General features: G+C 38.4%; 1 long non-coding RNA gene across 1 annotated transcript; it reads right to left on the minus strand.

Annotated features, from left to right (window-relative positions):
* Positions 1-10,194: 10,194 nt before the first annotated feature.
* LOC121064807 lies at positions 10,195-12,330 on the minus strand. Its single transcript, XR_005816701.1, has 3 exons — positions 12,260-12,330; positions 11,367-11,527; positions 10,195-10,279 (listed from the first exon to the last, which is right to left on the minus strand). It is a non-coding gene; the product is annotated as an uncharacterized LOC121064807 (long non-coding RNA).
* Between the last annotated feature and the right edge of the window lie 9,133 nt (positions 12,331-21,463).

A 21,463-nucleotide genomic window follows, 5' to 3' on the forward strand; every position in this document is an offset into this window, starting at 1 on the left:
TTGTGTGTTGTCCATAACTTTGTTACTGGGCACTGAAAAACTTCTGATTTAAACAACCTGTGTTCCCCAGGTTTATAATTTTGTGTGTTGCTTATATGGATGGTGAAGAATTTGTCCAGAGCCAAAAATCCAGTAAATTCTTCCATATTCAAGCTCCACAAAATTGCTCCAAACAATAGTGTGGATAAATATGTGAATAGTTCATAAGATTTCTGAGGTCAACAGACCTGTTTCTCACTCAGTTAAACCAGGTTATCTCTGTAAAGAAAAGATAGGACTAGTATTTCCCAAACAAAAAGATCAGCTAACTTTTCTCTAGTCATCTATGAAAACTCTGAAAAGACCATTTCTTAATCACGTTGAGTTTAATTTTGTTACCCTTTCTGGAAATTAATACAGAACAAAAATCATTTTGTCTACTAAGATTGTTATTCATAAGGGACCTTGTCAGCTAGGATTTCAAAATATTTTGACAAAGTTATTGTACATAATAAATGACAATGCACTGGTTACATAACTGGAATAATAGGAAAATTAGGTTTTGTTCAATATGTTTGCTTGAATATATTTTCAGAACTACTGAAATAGGCATAAAATTAGGCTCTGCTAAAAGATGTATTCCTATTCTTTTCTTAGGGCCTTCCTCATTTCCAAATTTAAATCAACAAAAGAAACTACAGAGGAGCAATAAATACTTCCCCCACGTGTAGTGGATATATATAACATCTGCAGCAAAGTCCCTTTCAGCTGACTTTGGAAAGGGAATAAGGTTCTGCTACCCTGCTTGTGCAAAACTGTGTTTCACTTAGGTTTATAACCACTGAGCAATTGAGCCACAGGCACAGAGAAGTGGAAGTATTGCACAAGTTGACTGCTATACGAACAAGCATATGATCATGTATTATGAAGAAGAAAATCAAGTCAAGTCAAAGACTATTCAACCGTAACCTTGAAATAAAAAAAGGAAATAAATGGGGTGGTTTTTTTGTTTGTTTGTTTGGTTGGTTGGTTGTTGTTGTTGCTGTCTTTGCCTGACAAAGGCTATATCCTATATTTTAAAAGAGTCACATATCACAAGCTCTTAGTAGTGATGATATATGCACATCTGTTTAAAGGGAATTTGAAATTTCAGTGTCTCCTGAGCATACCATTCTTATGAGCAGCCATTCAGCTCATTTCAGAGGAACAGCATATCTTCTAGCAATCAACTCGCAATATTAGTGTACAGGAGAAAAGATGAACCTCAACTACAAATACCCAACTGAAACATGAGCCACTCCTCACTTTTGGAGGATAGCAGTAGTTCACTGTCAGAGACAATTTTTAACAAAATTCAGTTCCAGCTAAAGAAGCTTTCTAATTATCTGTATTTTTCTTCATCTTTCAAGGTTTATACAACCCCTTACCATCTCAACACTGCTCCAGCAATTAAATCAGCCCAGTACACTTATTTTAAAGCAGACAAGAGAAGCAGGCAAGAAAGAACCACTTTCAAGAAAAAGTGGTATTTTTTTTACAAATGTCCCTTTTCTCCATTCATCTGCTTCTTCTTTGTTCTCATCAGCCTCACCCTTTTCAACTTTTTATTTTTGTTAAGAAGGAAAGGAGTGGCTTATGCTATTTTTACAAGCACTGATTCACAGCCTTTTATGCTTCCCTATTCCTGTAAGGCTGAGATGAGTGCTGAGTTGCTAGTTGACTGCAACATCTGTCATACACCACAACACAATCAGAGCATCACCTGAAATTACCTTAGGAATTTGACAAAACAAACAAAAGATATTTAGTTGCAATGTTTCCTTTTCATAAGTTAGATTTATGATTCAGAATTTATTTTAAATAAGTATTAAGTAAATTCTTTCCTTCCAGGTTCAGGGATATTATAATATATGACTGAAGGGTCTCTCAATCACCTGCATGAAGGAGATCATATCAGTTAGTTTTGTCAATAACCTCTACCATTGTGAAAATAGTAGAAGAAGGAGAGACAGAAAGAAGCACTGAAGCAGAAGCTATTTCTTAGTCTGCAGTATTCATTAATATTTTGATTCATTTTTGTTCTCAGCCAGTCAAGTAGAATACATTTTATTTTTATATAGCTTCTTACTGCACAAATTTCTCTCTGTCTCTCTAAATTTCATTTACATTTAATTTATAACCTGTGGGCCAGGCTTTTTCTTTCACATTCATCTTGTGCTGGGGAGCTCCATTAATTTCTGTGAAATTACTCCCAATTTCAAATGAAAGAAGTATGCGTCCTCCTTTCATTCCCTCTCCATTAGAGCAGAGAGTGGGCAGCAGCTGTGCAGCTGCTCATGTTTTGTGGGCTCTTAGGGAAACACCTTCTAATTCTGTCTGACATAGTGAGATAGTTGTGAGATAACAGCAATATTGTTACTCAGTTTAAATAGGAATCACAACACTATTAAAAATATACATCTTTGCAAGGTATAGTTTGTTTTAGTAACTGTAGACTCCTCTTTGTCAGGGAAGGCAGGAGCATCACATGAAGAACAGTTCAGCCCACTTACCAGAGCAGAGAGATCTAGCTTTCTCTCTCTTGCATCCATAGTACACAAGAGAATCAATACTCCTCAGTTTGAGTTCACTCATTTGATCCCCATCCCCAGTAAAAGGCAGTACAAAAGCTAATTCACTACTAGAAGCCAACCAGCTCCCATGTTTGTCTTCAGGTAGTTGGCTTACTGATCTTGATTACATCTGAGTGTTGCAATTTTGCACAAGGATTGCTTTTAATCATTATACTGGAATACAACATGTTCATTCTCAGTCATTCTGGACCCCACTATTTTTCAATAAAACCAATCTGACTTAAAAATCAGATATGGAGAACTGAACTCTATTCGTAGGGATTGACGTGTTCTCCATTTGTATTTCAGTTAAGAAATGCCGCAGCATTATACTTGCAAGAGAACAAAATCCTGTAATATCTGTGAAATTTTTCAGATGGCTCCCACCTGAGTTAAGAAGATGGGAAGTCATGATTTAAAACAACTGCATCTAGGCAGTTTGCCTGCCTATCAGGCAGAATAGGTTTGCAGTACTGCAGTGGTAAAGAACCGATCTCGATTTCAAAAAGATGTTCTCGATTTCAAAAGATGAACAATATGTAAATGCTTTTAATATATATGATAAGCACAGCATATTAGCAATCTTTTACTATAGCATAAAGTTCTTGTAATAAGCGTGTTCCATAGCCAGTGAATAAAAATGGTCCGGGCCATTAATTTCTTTTCAGGTTAATAAAAAGTAGCTGGAAATGCAAGATCAAAATACGCAATAAAACAATTCTTGACCTGAACTGTCAGAAAGTATTCAGATAGGACATTAGGCTTACCCTGGATTCTGAATAAATTAAATAAATACACACCAACAACTACCCAGAAGTAACTCAGAAAAAGCCACTCACACATTTGCTCTTTGTAGCAGTCAAAAAATGTAATTTTATCTTTATACACTCACATGCAGTCTAGCTGATTTCAGTGGGGCACTGCAAAGAACAGTGACTGACCCACCATCATGTCAGCACTGTACTATCAAGTTAGTATTTATTAACATGAAGCTTCTGGACATACTCTGTTCTCTGCAGATCTCAGTAACTCAGAGATGTGTGTCAGTCTGAGGAAAGCAAATAAACAAACATAAAAATAAAACTGGTCGATTCAGAATAATTAAGGAAAATAGCCTGCAAGATTATCTCCTAAAATATGAGTTACATTCTCGTGTGTGCTAGTAACTAGTATCAAAAATGTTTTTTATTTTTTTTTATAAACAATTAATAATTGCATCATTATTTCCTAAATACAGGATCATAACTGAAATAAAGAGCAAGAGTCACTTCTGTCTGAGTGCCAAAGACCTGTCAGGCTTCACACATTTAAAGAGAGATTCTCTAGTCTCTCTACATTCTTACATTTTTCCGCCACGTCTGCCTCTTCCCCCTTTGTGCTGGAGTACCAAGGGGTAAGCACAAATCAGGGTTGCATCCCGTCTGCTGCTCTCACACAGCAAGATGCCGGCTCCCTTTTGGAGCTGCTGGAACCTGCTGTTGCCTAACACGGGACAGCTTCTGGACTCTTCTCACTGAGGCCACCCCTGCAGCCCTTCCCCTCCCCAGACCTTGCCATATAAGCCTAATACAGCAGCAGATCTGTTATCTATCCATACAATTGTGCCTGCTGTAGTGAAGAGGTCATTGCTCTGTTGTAACTATAGGATATACACAGCCATTGCATTGCAGAAAAGTTTTTCACTCAAAAAGGCCTTACTACCATGCACAATCCCTGTAGTGCGACCTCTACCACAGATGCTTCCTCCTCTCATTTCAATGCCCTCATCACATGATTCAAATTGGGTATAAAACATAAGATGAGCCAGTATGACGAGGCTTACATTTTGGGAGACAAATATGTTAAGAAATCTGGAAGTATTTGGAGGCTTGGAAATAAGGTTTGCATGCTTATGAGAGTTTCTTCATATGCTCTTCTCTATAGTTCAGACAAATTAGATAAGGAACCAGAAAAACTCACAGAGTTATTCCAGAAAGAGTAACAACATAAAACATTTTTGTCACTGCACTTATCATAGACAATTAGCCAGAAATTAATTCTTCAAAAGGCATTACACAGATTGCACATATTTCCAAATTTAACTTTTACTTAAAATATTTATTACTGTAAAATAGTTTACTACAATGTCAGTTTGGTTAACAGCACAATGCTGAGCACTGCAATGAAATGAAGTGCCAGCCTATCCAGCAGTTAGGTAGGTAAATGAACAAAATGTCATGTTCAGTCGCAGTTCCATGTTGGTTTGCCTCTGTTTTCATAGCCTTACTCTACATCACTTCTTTGTGCTTTGTTACCCAAATGCCCCTTAGAGAAGCCGTCCAGTGCATGCAAATACCCATCTGAACATGCATTTTAAAATTTGTGTAGACAAATTAGGTATAAGTAGAGAAAAATGTTTGGTAATCAGCATGTAGTAATCATTAGAAAGAGCTTTAAGAAAACTCTGTCATTCTCTGATTCTCTGTCAGTATGCATATAATCAAGTTTTAATATGCTGTGGGAAACCGTTTCCATACCTGTTTCAGCGAAGTTCAGCTTTAGGCTTGCAGAACATAAACTTATCCCAGAATGTTTTAATGAAAATTTAAGGGATTTTTCTGCCCTCACCCTTAACACAGAACACTATTTTTTCTCCAAAAGCCTGTCAGATCAGACCCATACTATCTGACACTGACATTTTCTGACCTTTTATGTGACTGGTTCTCTTGTAAGCAATGCCCACACAGAGTGAATCAAACCAAACATTAAGATACAGACAATCCCAATATATTCCTTCCAGACTTTCAGTTCACATCTCATTTTCTCTGTTCCTGCCTATTCATTTGTAAATTCTTTGTCTCTCGTACATTGCAGTGTTCATTGCTGTCACTTAGGAAATGAATGAGGATGAAAATATGTTTTGTGTGCACTGACTATACAAAATGTTTCCTATCTGAAGAACATACTGTTTCTCTAAACTTGCTGTATGAAAGTGAATCATATTGAACATATTTATCCTCAATATCCCTGAAATTCAGGATCTGAATACTTTTCCAAGTATTTGATATGACTGGTTTTCACAAAGTGTTCCTAGATAAATCTAATCAGAAAGTGCTGAGCAGACCAGACAGTGATGGTAGTCTTTGATCACTAAGCCATCCCAGACCTCAAGCCATAGGAATGCCAGTAGCAGTGCCACTGTGAGTGATTAATATCTCCACATGTTAAACAAATAACAGGAAATAGTGAGATTTAACGCAGGAGAAGATATATTTTGATGTATTATCAAAACACTTTGGAAATCCAAAACAGAAAACATATTTTATCTACTTGGAAAGATACCATATATAATCTTGATGCCACAACTACATTCTGAACGTCAGAGGTTTGCCAGAGATTACCAATTTCAGAGCAAAGCACTAAACCATAAACTTTCATAATTTCATCAGATCACTTACATTTCAGTCTTCAGGCCTGTGAAATAATCTGGTGTAGCTGTATAGCTGAGTGTTTCAAATTTTGAGGGGTAGTATAGCATCACCTAGAGTTATGAGACACTGCTTGGGGAACACAAAATTAACTCTCATAATCTCATTTTCTTATGCTTTACACATTTATCTCTAAATTTATCCTTTATTTTCACCTTGACACAAGTACTCCATGCATAGGTATTAGGAAACGCCACCTTCCTGACAGACTCTTTTTCCCCATGTATTAAAGAGTGCTAAAATGTTTAACAGTGATCTCAAAAGTATCATGACTGACATTTGTACTTTGTCACTATTGTTTTAGGTCTCTACAGATTCAAGCAGATGTACTAGTAATGACTAAATATTCTCTGAATTCTCACAAGTGCATTTAAACACTGCAATTAGAGAGTTAGATTTTCTTTTGAAATGAAGCTGAGCTTCAGGAGAATCATTTTCACCTCTGTGTGGGCATCCTATCCTATAAGGGAAGTATTCTTGTTTAGGAACTGGTGTATGTTCAGAGGAAGAAATGTGATCGGAAAAAAATATTTAATGCAATGAAAGTTCTTGCAGTTTTCAGTGAGAAAAGCACAGTTAGAACTTTTTCAGTTATATATGTACTTAATGGAAATAATATGAATCTTCAATCGGATTAAAAATAAAATTTGTTTCTACTTTCAGACATAAAAATGACTTTTTATCTGTGTATCATCCTATTTCTCTCTCAAATTTCCATTCTCAACAGCTTGTAGCTCTGTCTCCAGTATTAGACACATAAAAAAGTGTTTGCACATTGTTAACAAACTACAAATATTTTCCTGTTAATGTTAAACATGTGAGATACCTTATGAACTCTTTCCCTGTTGCACCCTGTCCTGTGAATCGATATAATGATTATGTTGCATAGGAGAGGATCCCTGGTTGTCATTCAAATGTGAAGCTTTGTGCCTCAGTCAAACCATGTTTTCACAACATAGGTGAGTTTCTGATCAGTAACCTATTTCAAGAGACTTTTAACATTTTTTCCTTTGGCATATTCCATATAAAAGAAAAATGATAAGCTATTTCCTGAAAAATAAAACCATATTAAAGAGTTAGAATTAAGGAATTAGGGACACAACCCTAATTCTGAACTTGCAGAGTCTCAGAAACATGAGGTATTTCACTGCTTTTTCCCCTGCCACTCATGCAATGTTTGCCTTTAGCCCTAATTCAGTGATTTTCCTTCCAGTTTCATTGTTATTTGGCTTGCTGTTCTTTACATATATGTCTTCCTTTATATTATGTCATTATTTAGGGGGAGCAAAGAAGAAAGAAAGTTTTTGTTTCACGGCTGTTGTTTGTTTTTTCCCCCTATTATTATAACTCAGTGTTAGAACCTGAACTAGTCACTAGATGTCATTCTAACACACCAAATATTTTCTTTGAAATTAGGCAGTTTTCTACCATAAATACTACTCATCTGTTGTTTGAGTTTCCATTTAAATATAAATACTTACTCTACTACAGTCTGTATTCATTGTAGCTGCCGCTAATTCTGTGTTCCAATATTCCGACAACAACAACAAAAAAAATAGTTCTACCATGAAATTTTAGAAGCTGAGTGATTAATAGGAAAAGCAAGTCATATATTAAATTGAGTTGTCTGCCGAGTCTCATTAAGTATTCTGCCACTGTGAGTTCACAAAATCATTTCCAATTTCAAGGATTTAATGAATTCTAGCACGTTTGAATATTGTCTGGAAGTTCATACTGAAACATATATTATTCATTATTATTTTATTATGTCAGCCATCCCAGAAAATCACAGGATCAGTATTACGCAACTTTGGTAACCATTATGTAAAGAGTAGTCACAGAAAACAACCCTCTTACAGAATCTTTTTTTTTTTTTTTTTGTAGAAAAAGTAATTAATTCTCTTTTCAAATTATGTTGTCAGAGGAAGTAAATACCATTATGTGCTGCTATTCCTCTGCAGACAGAGGGGGATTAGGCACTGCCAGGAACATAGTAGTGGGGATTTCCAGAGAATTTAACTCAAACTGGAGTTTTAACTCACTTGAGGAGGATTCCCTTCTTGCTGTCTCCTTGTGCATTTTGATCTCTAGGGTTCTTCCTGTGCTTGCTGATATTTTGATTTGGGTACAATGGCCTAAAACATCCACCCAATATTAGTAGGTCAGCATGTACCCCAATTCAAGAACCAAAAGACAGAGACAAGAACAGTCAGCCCGCTGTTATCATCTTTTCCCTTATTTTTTTTCTGTTTCTTCTTCCCCGTACATTCATTCTTCATTCATTTCCATTTCAAGTGTCCATGATATAATACATCTATTTTCCGGTTAGATATATACAATAATGCAGTTATTAAATTCCTGAGATTTTCCTTCTGTTGAAACGTTACCTTAAGCTCCTGTATGTAACTAGATACTCTCTTTACAGAACAGTAGCTGGAGAATTTGCTGAAGAAATTCCCACCCTTGTATATTCTTGACTCCTTACTGGAAATTGTTCCCTATTACCCCATTCAGTAGAAGGAAACATGTGAATCCTCAATCCATAATGATCAAAATCAGTTAGTTAAAGTCAACCAACCAATGAAAAAGGTCTATGCTCACCCAGCTGACTTTGATTGAACTAGGCTGGAATCCCAGGAGCTCTTTAGTAGAGCATGGAAAAGTGAAGAGCAGCTGAGGGCAGTCAAGGCTCTGTCTGATATAGAACAAGAAAGAAACAGGTGACCATAGCAAATCTGAAGCAAAAAATATATATATATACTTTTAGAGGAAATATTAATGTAAAAAAAAAAAAAGTTTGTAAAATACAATTTCCGAGAAAAACCCAATGTCATAACATAAACCAAAAGTGAACATAATGAAGCAAAGTGAAATTTTCAGATATTGACCGCTTGCTTTTCCCTTCATATTTAGTTTCTGGCCAATCTTATGAAAGATTAAATATTCCTTCTGGCAATTCATGACCTACTGTGCCAAGAAAGAGTGGTAGAAAACTGTGGATAGAGTCCCATAAATGATCGTGACCATAAAATGAATTTCCAAATGCATTGCACGTTGTTGTACAAGAGAACACAATTAATACCAATTGATGACAACAGCAATTTAAAAGAGTGCCTAATAAAGGAAATTAAGCTTATATTGGTCTATATAAAATCTCAAAAACAGTCTGACTTTTAATAGACAACTTAGGTAGGTCCATATATATACACGTAAACACACTGTTGTAAAACTTTGCAAATCTACAGCGTGACACCCAAAGACTTACAGCCGCCTAGAAGATCCATGAAGTCAGTTTGCTGTACGACAATTTCTACACTGCAAGTTACTTTTAATTTATTTATTTATTTTTAAATGGAAGATATAGCAGAAACCTAAAAGCTTTGCATTTCTATCCAGTTCTTAATTTGCGTTACCACCCTTTTCCAAATGAGAACTATGTTGTTAACAAGGATATGCAAAATAAAGTTGGGGAAGGGGAAATTCTGTTACAGAAATGGAAGGTGAACTTCTAAGCTACTCATATTTCAAACAGAAACTCACTACTTGTACTTCAATTATTTTTGCAATTGAAATTAGTACAAATTTAGTGTTGATAAATGAGCTCAAGTCTGTGAAAACAGTATTATAGGACTTTTTTCAATTTTTTTTTAATGTCAGATGACTCGTATGTGCAACTTTTTTAGAACTTGTAGAAATGTCTCAAACCAGAGAGGGGCAAAGAAAAAGTGGAACAGTCTTCTGTGCACGGGAAGTGTAGAATTATCTTAAAAGCTTCATTGTGATTTTTGCTGCGTATGTCAGAGAGCAAACTGGCAGGAATAGTCCACATCCAGTGCTGCATGCAATATTCTCAGTTGAGCCACTGAAATATTTCAGGGTTGCAGCTGGAAGAGGGCCTCAAAATTACAGAAGTGACATACCATTACATAAACACATTTCTCATGCTGTTTGTAAAGGGGACAGAGGAACAGAAAACCTGAATGCAAGAACTACAAAGAAGAGATCTATGTCCTTCAAATACAGTGGAATGTTTTTATCTCCCACCTCTCAGTAAGAAAGTATAGAGCCTGGTTGACTCACAGCAAGATAATCTGAAACCAGCAAATTTAAATATCTTAAATTATTCTTTTTAAAGTCATAGCTTTTCTTTTGTAAAACATTGATAGCATTATTGAAAGATTCCTGGGATTAAATTATTCTCCTAACAGCAGTTATCAGGAGCTAAACAGGAATCAAAGAGATTAATTACATAATTTTTCTATGAAAGGTAGTAGAATTGTTGCATCATTTTACATTTTTATCTGTCATCCTTTGTCAATTTAATGTTGGCAGCAACATGATTACACCCTGGACACCTCAATCTCAGCAATTTATAAAAAGTATTGCAGAAATATCATGTCATATAACTGACAAAAGACACCAGTGTGGAGCTATTTAAAAAGACGATCATCATTTTAAGCAATAATCGGGACCAACTGGAAGACAAAAGCTTCATTCTTTGTGGAAGAGAAACTCTCTGTTAATGTAATTAAGGACTTCAGCTAGCAATTGTAGAAGTGTAGAAAATATTTTTTCTTGTTACACCTACACACAGTTAAAGCTAACTAAGGTTTTAACTGAATTTATGGCAAACACATGGGATTCTTCAACATGTTCAGGTTTCTCTGCTCTAAGCCATTCTTAAATCCTTTTACAGAGATGCTTCTGGAGTAGCTGCACTGACACAATTGTGTTCGGGAGATGCAATTGTGAAAAGAAAATAAATAAATAAATAAATAAATATTTTTCACCTATTTAGCTCTTCTACCTCCCCGAGGTCTATAAGCAGCTCAGCCTTGCTATAAACACAGCAGGTAACGACATTATTTTGCTGGCCAGCTAGCCAGTCTAAGCTTTAGACCAACACCACCCAGTTTAAGAGCTGTAGAAAGAAGTGAATTTTCTTTCCACGCAGACATATTCGCGTCACCAGAAACCTCATCCTGAGAACAAAATTTCCAGCCTTTAACATAAGCAAGAATTTCCCAAATTATCAGTGTTAGATAAAGACAGATTTATTTGTGCAAGGTGATTTGAAGGCTTGGACAAGGCTTTAGGGAGATTTCATTAAATTATAACTCAATTTTAACTCATTTATTTTTTCATAAAGTGTGTATCAATGCACATACATGAAAGCTTTAGGACTTGTGAGGTTCCTCCTATGCACAAGGGACCTAGTCAGCCTCTTGGGTTACATGTATAATTGCCAAAATTATTTTTACTTCTCATTAATGAGCACATGAAAAGATAGCTGGTTCTAATAGCTCACCTTGGAGTATCTTGTTCTGTTGCTAAATTACCTTGAGCCTTGTTGATAATAATCATTATATAATTGCTGCAGCCGAAAGGACTGGGGTATGCTTGAGCATCAGGAACCTGAACCACGCTGAGCATGTCTTCATTTCATTGATTTACAATGCTAAAGACAACCTGATTCAACATGAGGAGACTGAAATATACGCATCTAAGAGGAAACTGCAAGATGGCACAAAATGCCAAGGACAGGGAGGAAGTTTAGCTCATACTTCGGCTTGGCCGCTAAGATATTTTCATGAATTTGCTAGTTTCCCTGAACTATCTGAACAGACTTGCACTTTTTTTTTTCTTTTATTTATAGAAAACTAAATTCTGCAGTTCATTCCACTCTTTTGCACCTTCCTGGAAGTCCCTTATCCTATCCTTCCACCACTCACCTGCATCCTACCTCAACTTATTCCTCATGTGAGGAGCTTTGAGTGTCCCATGTCTTTAATAATCCTCCACCTCCTCAGCTCCACCTGATGGGTATTCTCCACACATGTACACATTAGACAGAAGCTGTCCATATACCCTGTCTCCCACTCTTCCTTCCACAGTTCCATGCTTTACTTGCATATGTTTCCGGCTGTTTCTGGAAGGCAATCTATAAATTCATCTGCTCATTTGCAAGAGATTTGTAGCAACTCAGGGAAATAAAGTATAGAATGGCTATGCAGTGTCTTTTCCTTTTCATGTAATATCAGGAAAAAACACTATAAATTATTCCTAACTGAGCTATGGTTACTGTGCAAGGTTATGCAGACATACAAGTTTTCAGGCTGGTTTGCTTAGACATGCAAGCAGCTTTTCCCAAAAATGATAGTTCTTTGGCTTAAGCTAAACACTGAATATGCTAGGAAAAACCTTATCACATCACAACAGGGCAGCGGTTAGATGGTGAAATTCCCTCCAGGAACGTGCTGGTACGGGTCTTCTGTCATAGTACAAGCTAGAGGAAGAGTCATAGGAAAAATTGCAACACTTATTAAGAAGGCAAAGAAAAAATTACTTGATAGCTGGTACCCTTTAAACCAATTATCATACACTTGGCTTCTGAGTATGTAAAAATATCCCTATCATAACAAATAGAAATTAAGAGCCTTTATAGTGCAAGTACATTCCTTTGAAAAGTACTTGTCTTGTATTTTCCTAGAAACTTCCACGTGGAACCTGTTTGTCCACTGGCAGAAGTAAAAGGATGGATGCAGTTTACCCTATGGCAGTCTTTGGTCATGTAAAGACAACTTCAGTTGCTCTTACCCAGCACTAAATCGGCTCTGACACCAGAGACAAAAATCAGTCCTGTTCATCTTAAAAGCATAGCTTTCCACTGCTGCAGCTGGAGGAGAGGATTTGCTGTCTGTCTCCACACCTTGAGGCACAGCTGAGCAGCTTGATCTCACCCAGCTGAAGGCAAACCTCTGCATGCAAACAGCCTAACTCACTGCGTCGGCTTCCAGGCTGCACAGGCTATCAACACGGCAACTATAATGATTTTTTTTTTCAGTCTGTTAGTGTCCACAGAGCACCAAATTGTTCAGCTATATCAGCTGAAAGTTTTTTAAACTCATCCCTCAGATTTTGCACTGAAATTGACTCAGGGAACTTACACAGTCAGATACGGCTGAATGGTTCCACACTATCTTTTGCCAAAGGACTACAGTTTCCCAGCTAAGAGCAATACCTAGCCAGAGGCAGACTTCCCATGTCCAAAAAGCCTTATGTGGTGCGTTAAGAGGCTACATCTAAATGAAGTCTCAACTGTCTCCCCAAATCTTGTGGGGTCTCCTTACAGTCACGTGGAAAGGATGATTAAAGAACTAGGCCTGGAGCAAGGTACCTGCGTGCAAATGCCATGCTTTAAACATTGAGCCATTTGTCTTCTCTTTAACTGAGTGGAAGAAGAGTGAAAATATACATTTATTCTGTAAAAACTGATTTGCATTTTTAAAAATCCAGAAAGCTGAAAACTAAAGGCTTTGGTTCAGGGGTCTGTAGCTCAAAATTAATTGCTAAAACTGCTACCACAATAGGATCAGTTAATTAGGGCTCTCTGGTTCCATGAGCACTAGAGGACACGATCGTCTGAATTTGCTGCTTATACACCGCAATGTACTGAAAATAGAAAATAAAAGTTACACATGACAAAGTATTGATTAATTGTCTCCAAAAAACAAAAAGACAAAATAACATTAGCCAATTACACAAATCTCCAAAAGACAAACTCAGGGAAACAACATTTCCTTCTGTTGCAATTTCATTTGGAACAGCAGGCTGTGCTCCTGAATTAATTTTACAGCTGAGACAGCTAATCCACAAATAAGTCTGTTACAGTTGGTGGGCATAACAAAAGAAATGCTTGCCAATAGGCACACATGACATCTGGAGCTTGAAGACATTTTTATGAGGAAAAGTATGTTTGGTAATACATTAAAACTTCGTGACTAAGTCCCCCACAAAAATGTATCCACTAAAAATTCATAACCAGTGTAGACCTTTGTGAAAAGCACATGCTCAGAGGGCATCTGCAAATATGGAGAAATCTATTTTTATTATTCCCATTAACATGACATTAAATATTAAAAAATAAAAACTTATGTTTTTCTGATTCTTTAAGTGAATTCTTTCTACAGAGAGGAGTAAAATGGAGGTAATAATTTATTATTTTTTATTTTAAAGTGCTAATACTGCAATCTGTTTTCAATAGTTGGAATATTCAAGCACAGAAATCTTCCAGTTTAAACAGAACTTTATGTAGAACAGGTGAGATCGTAGCAGTTTTGAAGACATTAACCTATCTTCCACTACTTGTAGAGAGACCAGAATGTGATACTACATATGTATATTCAGGTTCTTGTTAAACCTAGAAGGGATAGATGTAAGAAGAATTTACTCTGCAACACTTAAAGGTGTCTAATTTCCAAGAAATGAGTGAAGTTTCACATCTGAAAAAGGAAAAGTAGGTTCCCCAGGCCTCAATTCTAGAGCCAGTTTGGTTCAACATGTTTATCAGTGATCTGGATGCAGAAGATGACTGCATCTTTAGCAAGTTCACTGATTATATTATACTGGGAGGTGCTCTTCTGGATCATGAGTCCAGAGGGTCTTGCAGAGGGATCTAGATACCTTGGAGAACTGGACAATCATTGATGGCATGAAGTTCAACAAAGAAAAAATCTGGGTCCTGCACCTGGGACAGAGCAATGCCAGACACAGGTACAGCCTGGGAGCTGAGTGGCTGGGGAGCAGCTCAGCAGAAAGGGCCCTAGGGGTGCTGGTGGCTGCAGGCTCAGCACGAGGCAGCAGTGCCCCTGGCAGCCAAGAGGGCAAACCACGTTTTGAGGTGCATTAAACACAACATGGCCAGATGGTCAAATGAGGTGACTCTTCTGGTATATTTAGTGTTGGTGTGGCCTCCCCTTGAATATTGTGTGCAGTTCTGGGCTCCACAATATTAAAAAAGTTGCTAAGGTCCTTGAGAGTGTCCAGAGGAGGGCAACAAAGCTGGTAAAAGGGACCAGAAGGCATGTCTTGTGAGGAGAGGCTGAGGACACTTGTGTTGTCTGGTTTGGAGAAAAGAAGGTCGAGAGGAGACCCCACTGCTCTCTGCAGCTTCCTGAGGAGGAGAAGTGGAGAGGGAGGTGCCGGCTTCTTCTCCTGGTAGGCAATGACAGGACATGTGGCAACAGCACAAACCTGTGCCGGAGGAGGATCAGGGAAAACATCCTTATCATGAGCATGGTCAAACACTGGCTTTCTAGAGAGGTGGTTGATGCTCATGCCTGTCAGTGTTCAAGAGGCTTTTGGATGATTACTTTAACGATATGCTTTAACTTTTGGTTAACCCTGAAGTGGCTAGACAGCTAGACTAGATGATCTTTGTAGGTCCCTTCCAATTCTCCCCTTCCCTATCCTCCTCTTCCCTCCCCTCCTCTCCCCTCTGCATCAGTGTTGTCACTATTTCACTCAGGCAATGTCAGATTTTTTAAAGATCCATACACTAATTCAATGTCCTGCCGTTAGTGTGGAAATGAGGAAGAAACAAGGAGCTAGCAGCAAGGAAAACTACATCTGTCACCCAACTCTTGTATATACCACGCTCCTAATTAAAATGTCATTCAGATAAACACTTGAGCACATGCTAATTTAGGTGATGACTTTAATAGAATGATTCTCATGCTTAAACATTATATTCGTAATGAAGCACTTTGAGAAGTAAATCTAACACTCAAAAAAGTATGAAGTGATGTTAAAAAGTCGGCAGCTATTAGTTGCTCAAGGAAAATAGATTTCTGTGTTGGTCAAACTATGCAGTTATACATCCATAGAACACATTCATTCTCAGTATGTATAACTAAATTCAAGCCATGTAAGAATGGCTAACTATAGTCCTGTTAAAACTATGTTCCACATCATTTAAGGAAAAATATAAAAGGATACTAGTAACATGAAATTTAATGACAAGAAGGAAATTCCTCTCTTACATGAGAATGAGTTGCTAATACCTGAATGTAATAAAGGTTTTAATGTGAATAAATTGACAGCTTAATGCTAATTATTTCATCACAATGTGTAGGGTTAAACCTAACTGTGTGAAAGTGAACAATTAGAACTAAAAATGTACTGACCTTTGAACAGTAGTCTGCAAATTGCAACACACTGCCTAGATGAAATCATGACCCACCTGTGTAAAATATTTTGATATTGTATCATGGAACAAACTGTATAGTTATTATTAAAAACAATTTAAGTAGATGGACTTGCTATCATTTTTGTGTTGTTTTGACCATGTTAGCTGTACAATCCACAAAAGGACATAAAGACATAAATTATGGGAAAAATTTATTCTGTGGACTTAACTGTGTAAAACTGACTCCCTGCTTGAACCTGACAGAGCCACACAAGTGTAGAGGGAAGCAAACGAGGAACACAGACATTGTGAGGCTGAAATCTCTGTTTTTTCTTATTCTGCTTTGGTTGATTTCTTCATTGCTGTATGCATATTGTGATGAGATCATGAATGGTCTTGACCCATCTCTTTCACCGTAAGTAAAACAGACTGGATTTTTGGCATCTTCTGTCCAGTATACACATAAATAGGCATATAAATGTGGCTGTATTTACAGCACTTTTGTCCACATTGTCATAATTCTTGCACTGTATTAAGTCAAATCTGAGGACTCTTTGATGGTGAAGCTGTGTGTCTTTTGACATAAGGACACTTAATATCTCTCTCAACTGCCAATAACCCATAGTGCCTGTCTCGTGTGTTATGTCATCCTGCTCCTTTCCCAAAAGAAAGTGAAATACTTGAGTGCCTCAGTTAGTAATAATGAGAAAAGACATTTTACCTTCTTCAGCTGATAACGTACCATTTCGGGATTTTCTTTTACTCCTAGTATACATAATATATAAATCACCAAACAAAAAAGCCCATGTGATCCATGCTGACCCAAGAGTTCATGGTCTCTCCCCTGCTTTTCTTAGACTCCAGAATAAGTTTTCTACACTCCATACTTTCTGGTTCTATTGGCTACTTTGTATTTCCCTTTTCTTCACTATTTATTTTAAGCATGTTTAGTTCTAATTGCTGTACCCCCTCACTACAGAAAAAGAATAAGATTGCAGTTATTTTTTCTTATTCAAAAAGTCACGTTTTCATAATAATTTGTAATACTTTAAAAATAACTCAATTTGCAATCACATTGTGTTTGAATATGTGACCATGATAACTACGGAAGAAAAGTCCCAGTCGACTGGCAGCTAGCAAATGTGACGCCCATCTACAAGAAGGGCCGGAGGGTAGACCCGGGGAACTATAGGCCTGTTAGTTTTACCTCAGTGCCAGGGAAGCTCATGGAGCAGATTATCTTGAGTGTCATCACGCGGCACTTGAAGGGCAACCAGGTGATCAGGCCCAGTCAGCATGGGTTTATGAAAGGCAGGTCCTGCTTGACGAACCTGATCTCCTTCTATGACCAAGTGACGCGCCTGGTGGATGAGGGGAAGGCTGTGGATGTGATCTACCTTGACTTCAGTAAGGCTTTTGACACATTGTCTAGAATTAACATTCTAGGTACAAACATTAAGCTTCTGCTGATGGCAGTTTTCAGAAGATGTGGACCAAAAAGGCCATAAAGATAATGTTTCTGAAATAAAATTTGATCTTATTAGATGGCCACTATTCAAAGTACATACGTTTGTATGTGTATCTGCATACACATATATATATTATATATATTTATTTTATTTATATTATTATATTTATATATATATATTTATATTATTATATATATTTATTTATTTTTGTATATATACACACACATATATATATATTTAAGGCTTTTGACACTGTTTCCCACAACATTCTCCTCAAGAAACTGGCTGCTCGCGGCTTGGACTGGCGTACGCTTCGTTGGGTTAAAAACTGGCTGGATGGCCGGGCCCAAAGAGTTGTGGTGAATGGAGTCAAATCCAGTTGGAGGCCGGTTACTAGTGGAGTCCCCCAGGGCTCAGTGCTGGGGCCGGTCCTCTTTAATATCTTTATCGATGACCTGGACGAGGGGATCGAGTGCACCCTCAGTAAGTTTGCAGATGACACCAAGTTAGGTGCGTGTGTCGATCTGCTCGAGGGAAGGAAGGCTCTGCAGGAGGATCTAGATAGGCTGGATCGATGGGCTGAGGCCAACTGTATGAAGTTCAACAAGGCCAAGTGCCGGGTCCTGCACCTGGGGCGCAACAACCCCAAGCAGCGCTACAGGCTGGGAGATGAGTGGTTGGAAAGCTGCCTGGCCGAGAAGGACCTGGGAATACTGGTTGATAGGCAGCTGAATATGAGCCAGCAGTGTGCTCAGGTGGCCAAGAAGGCCAACAGCATCCTGGCTTGTATAAGAAGCAGCGTGGCCAGCAGGTCTAGGGAGGTGATTGTCCTCCTGTACTCGGCTCTGGTGAGGCCGCACCTCGAGTACTGTGTTCAGTTTTGGGCCCCTCGCTACAAGAAGGACATGGAGGTGCTCGAGAGAGTCCAGAGAAGGGCAACGAAGCTGGTGAGGGGTCTGGAGAACAAGTCTTACGAGGAGCAGCTGAGGGAACTGGGGTTGTTTAGCCTGGAGAAGAGGAGGCTCAGGGGCGATCTCATCGCTCTCTATAGGTACCTTAAAGGAGGCTGTAGAGAGGTGGGGGTTGGTCTATTCTCCCACGTGCCTGGTGGCAGGACGAGGGGGAATGGGCTCAAGTTGCGCCAGGGGAGGTTTAGGTTGGATATTAGGAAGAACTTCTTTACTGAAAGGGTTGTTAGGCATTGGAATGGGCTGCCCAGGGAAGTGGTTGAGTAGCCATCCCTGGAGGTCTTTAAAAGACGTTTAGATGTAGTCCTTAGTGATATGGTTTAGTGGAGGTTTTGTTAGTGTTAGGACAGAGGTTGGACTAGGTGATCTTGGAGGTCTCTTCCAACCTAGACGATTCTGTGATTCTGTGATTCTGTGAAAAGTTTCCATCAGCTTTGACGAATTAACTCCTCTGAAACAGCCCAGTGCTTGCTTCACACCATGTTATCTAAATGGATTCACCTCAGCTTGGTCACACTAAATGCAATTGCTGCTTCCTAGGCAACTGCCAGCTTCCAGTTCCACCACTAATTCAGGTTATATTATGCTGTGTACAACCCCTGTATTAGGAAAATATAAGGAAATCTCAGAAGATTAAAGATAGAAAAGAGTTGTCCCAATGGCACATTAGTCCAAAATTATCATCCTCCTGCTGTGTCCTTGTTGCAAAAAATTAGTGCAGCCTAGGGAACAAATAGTGGTCTGCTGAGCAAATGCTGACACTCTAAACCACTCTATTACATCCAGACCTGAAGCAGCAAGAACAGAAAGATTTGTGAGTGTTAGCAAATGTCTCAAAGCCAGTTTTGTATAAGGGAGTTCCAGAGCTGGCACAACTCTTTTTTGTAACTTCTCTTTTTACATGTACTGGATGAACAAACATTTTTCTGGGAGAAGTCTGGGACTCAGCTGTCTGCTGTGCTACTCTAGTGCTTCTCCAATCCTGTTAGCAGGTAGCTCTAGTCCTGTTAGCATAGCTGAAACTGCATCTATATAACTTGCATTAAGTGAAAGAGGGAAGATCCAAAGAATGTAACTGGTTTATCTACCACACATAATAAAGAAAAGAAACCATACAGTCCTATCAGGGAAAGACAAAAACCTCCCAGCTGTGGGGACCAACCCTTCATCTTGATTATAGCCAAAGAAAACAGTTATATTTTTGCACAGGGAACCTAATGCCTGAACAGCTATTAGCATAGTGAGAAGAGGAAGATCTGCTGTGAAGCAGTCTCTCTTTATACCAGCTTCAAGTCCTCCTTATTCTATGCCCTAGGTACAACAAAGCAGTCCCATTTATTATTTTGCTGTCCAGCTCAAAATGCTGTGATGTAGCAGGAGGATCAAGGTCATTTTTTCCTCCCTAATTTATTTCCCTGAGGATTAAGGTGGTAGTTTGCACTCATACTGTAACAAACCATAGATAAGTTACCACCACAAAAAAAAAAATCTAAATTAAACCTTGCAATGCTGAAAAATATATTTTTACACAAAAATCAATTAGTTAGAGGGAGACGGAAGAAGATGAAATGTGTGTAACATGTAGGATGTGCCCCATTCTCACTGATGGGGTGCTTTTCTAGGAGCAGACACCCAGAAGTCACACCTGCAATTGGGACTGCAGATTACACTGAATGCCTTCACCGGCAGGCTGCCAGTTCATGCCTTGTGCTCTGTCTTCACTGCTTCAAGAGCATTCTGTGCACTGGTAAAATATTGGATAATCTCTGCTAATATAACCAGGGGGTACATACAGATAGATAGAAAACTGTCTTCAAGGGGAGAAATAAATAGTTTTCTTCCAGTTCAGTGAGTTTAGTCTGTTCAAGACATGGCCAGCTGAGTTTCAGAGTGGGTATGAAGAGGATTTTTTGTTGTACAAAAGATCCGCATTTCAGCATCAGTAAGCTGTTACTGGTCCTCATCCAAATTTGCTCTGGATCTATAGTCATGGGAATAAGGAGGGTTAAAAAAAAAAAAAAAAAAAAAAAAAAAAAAAAAAAAAAACAGAGGGAGAAAGACAAAAGACCCAGAACACCCTCCTCTCCTACCCTCTGCCTACTGTTCAAACACAGTCTGATTTGCACACTGTGGGAAGGCAGATCTGTTTTGGGCTTGTCTCTGGAGAAGTCTCTGGCCTACAAATTTCCCTTTCCCTGTAGCATCACAAGATCTTTGGGTTTCACCAGGCAACCCAAAGTTGCTTAAAAGAGGAAGCAAAAGAACTGATCCTGAAGGACTCACAAGTGACAGATTTTCCCCAAGAGCTCCCCTGCCTCTGCTTCAGACAGTGGTGATTGTGGCCTGCACATAAGTTTTCAACAAAAAGGAAGAGAGAAGCTGGTTAAAATAACTCCTTGTCCGAAAAATGACTGTAGCAGGAAGAGGAGGTCAAATCTATGCCATTTTATTACAGTCTGTGATATTCATCTAGTGACTGCATGAAGCAAGGGACAAGTAAATAATACACACCCCCGCCTCCTGCGGTCAGCTGGTAGAAGCATATTATAAATGAATAACATTAATCTAGGTGCCTATCTGTAATTCCACTGACAAAACAAGCCAGCTTCCCTCGGAGAGAAATGCAACATTCACTGTTACAACTCAGACTATATGACAATCTTATTCTTCAATCAATTTTCCCTTCCCTACCAGAGGGCTGTCTGCTATATGAGCACCATATTTTCCAGTTGATGACTGACTTTTCTGGACATGCAGTATTCCCCAACCTATGGGTTTACAGCCATGTTCGGGATCTGGATCATGCCTCTGGTTGACCATTGGTGTTCTTTATTGCTCTATTCCCTCCAGCACAAGCAGTAAAGCACTGTTCAGAAGGCTAAACCTGTCCTTTGTGTGGCAGTTTAAGCAGCATTCTGGTCTTCCATCATTTCTCTTTGTGAAAGAGACAGGAGGAAATCTCATGGAAAGATGAGATTAATGCCGTTCCCAAATACCGATC

The sequence above is a fragment of the Cygnus olor genome, chromosome 2, assembly GCF_009769625.2.
Source record: "Cygnus olor isolate bCygOlo1 chromosome 2, bCygOlo1.pri.v2, whole genome shotgun sequence".
NCBI lineage: Eukaryota > Metazoa > Chordata > Aves > Anseriformes > Anatidae > Cygnus > Cygnus olor.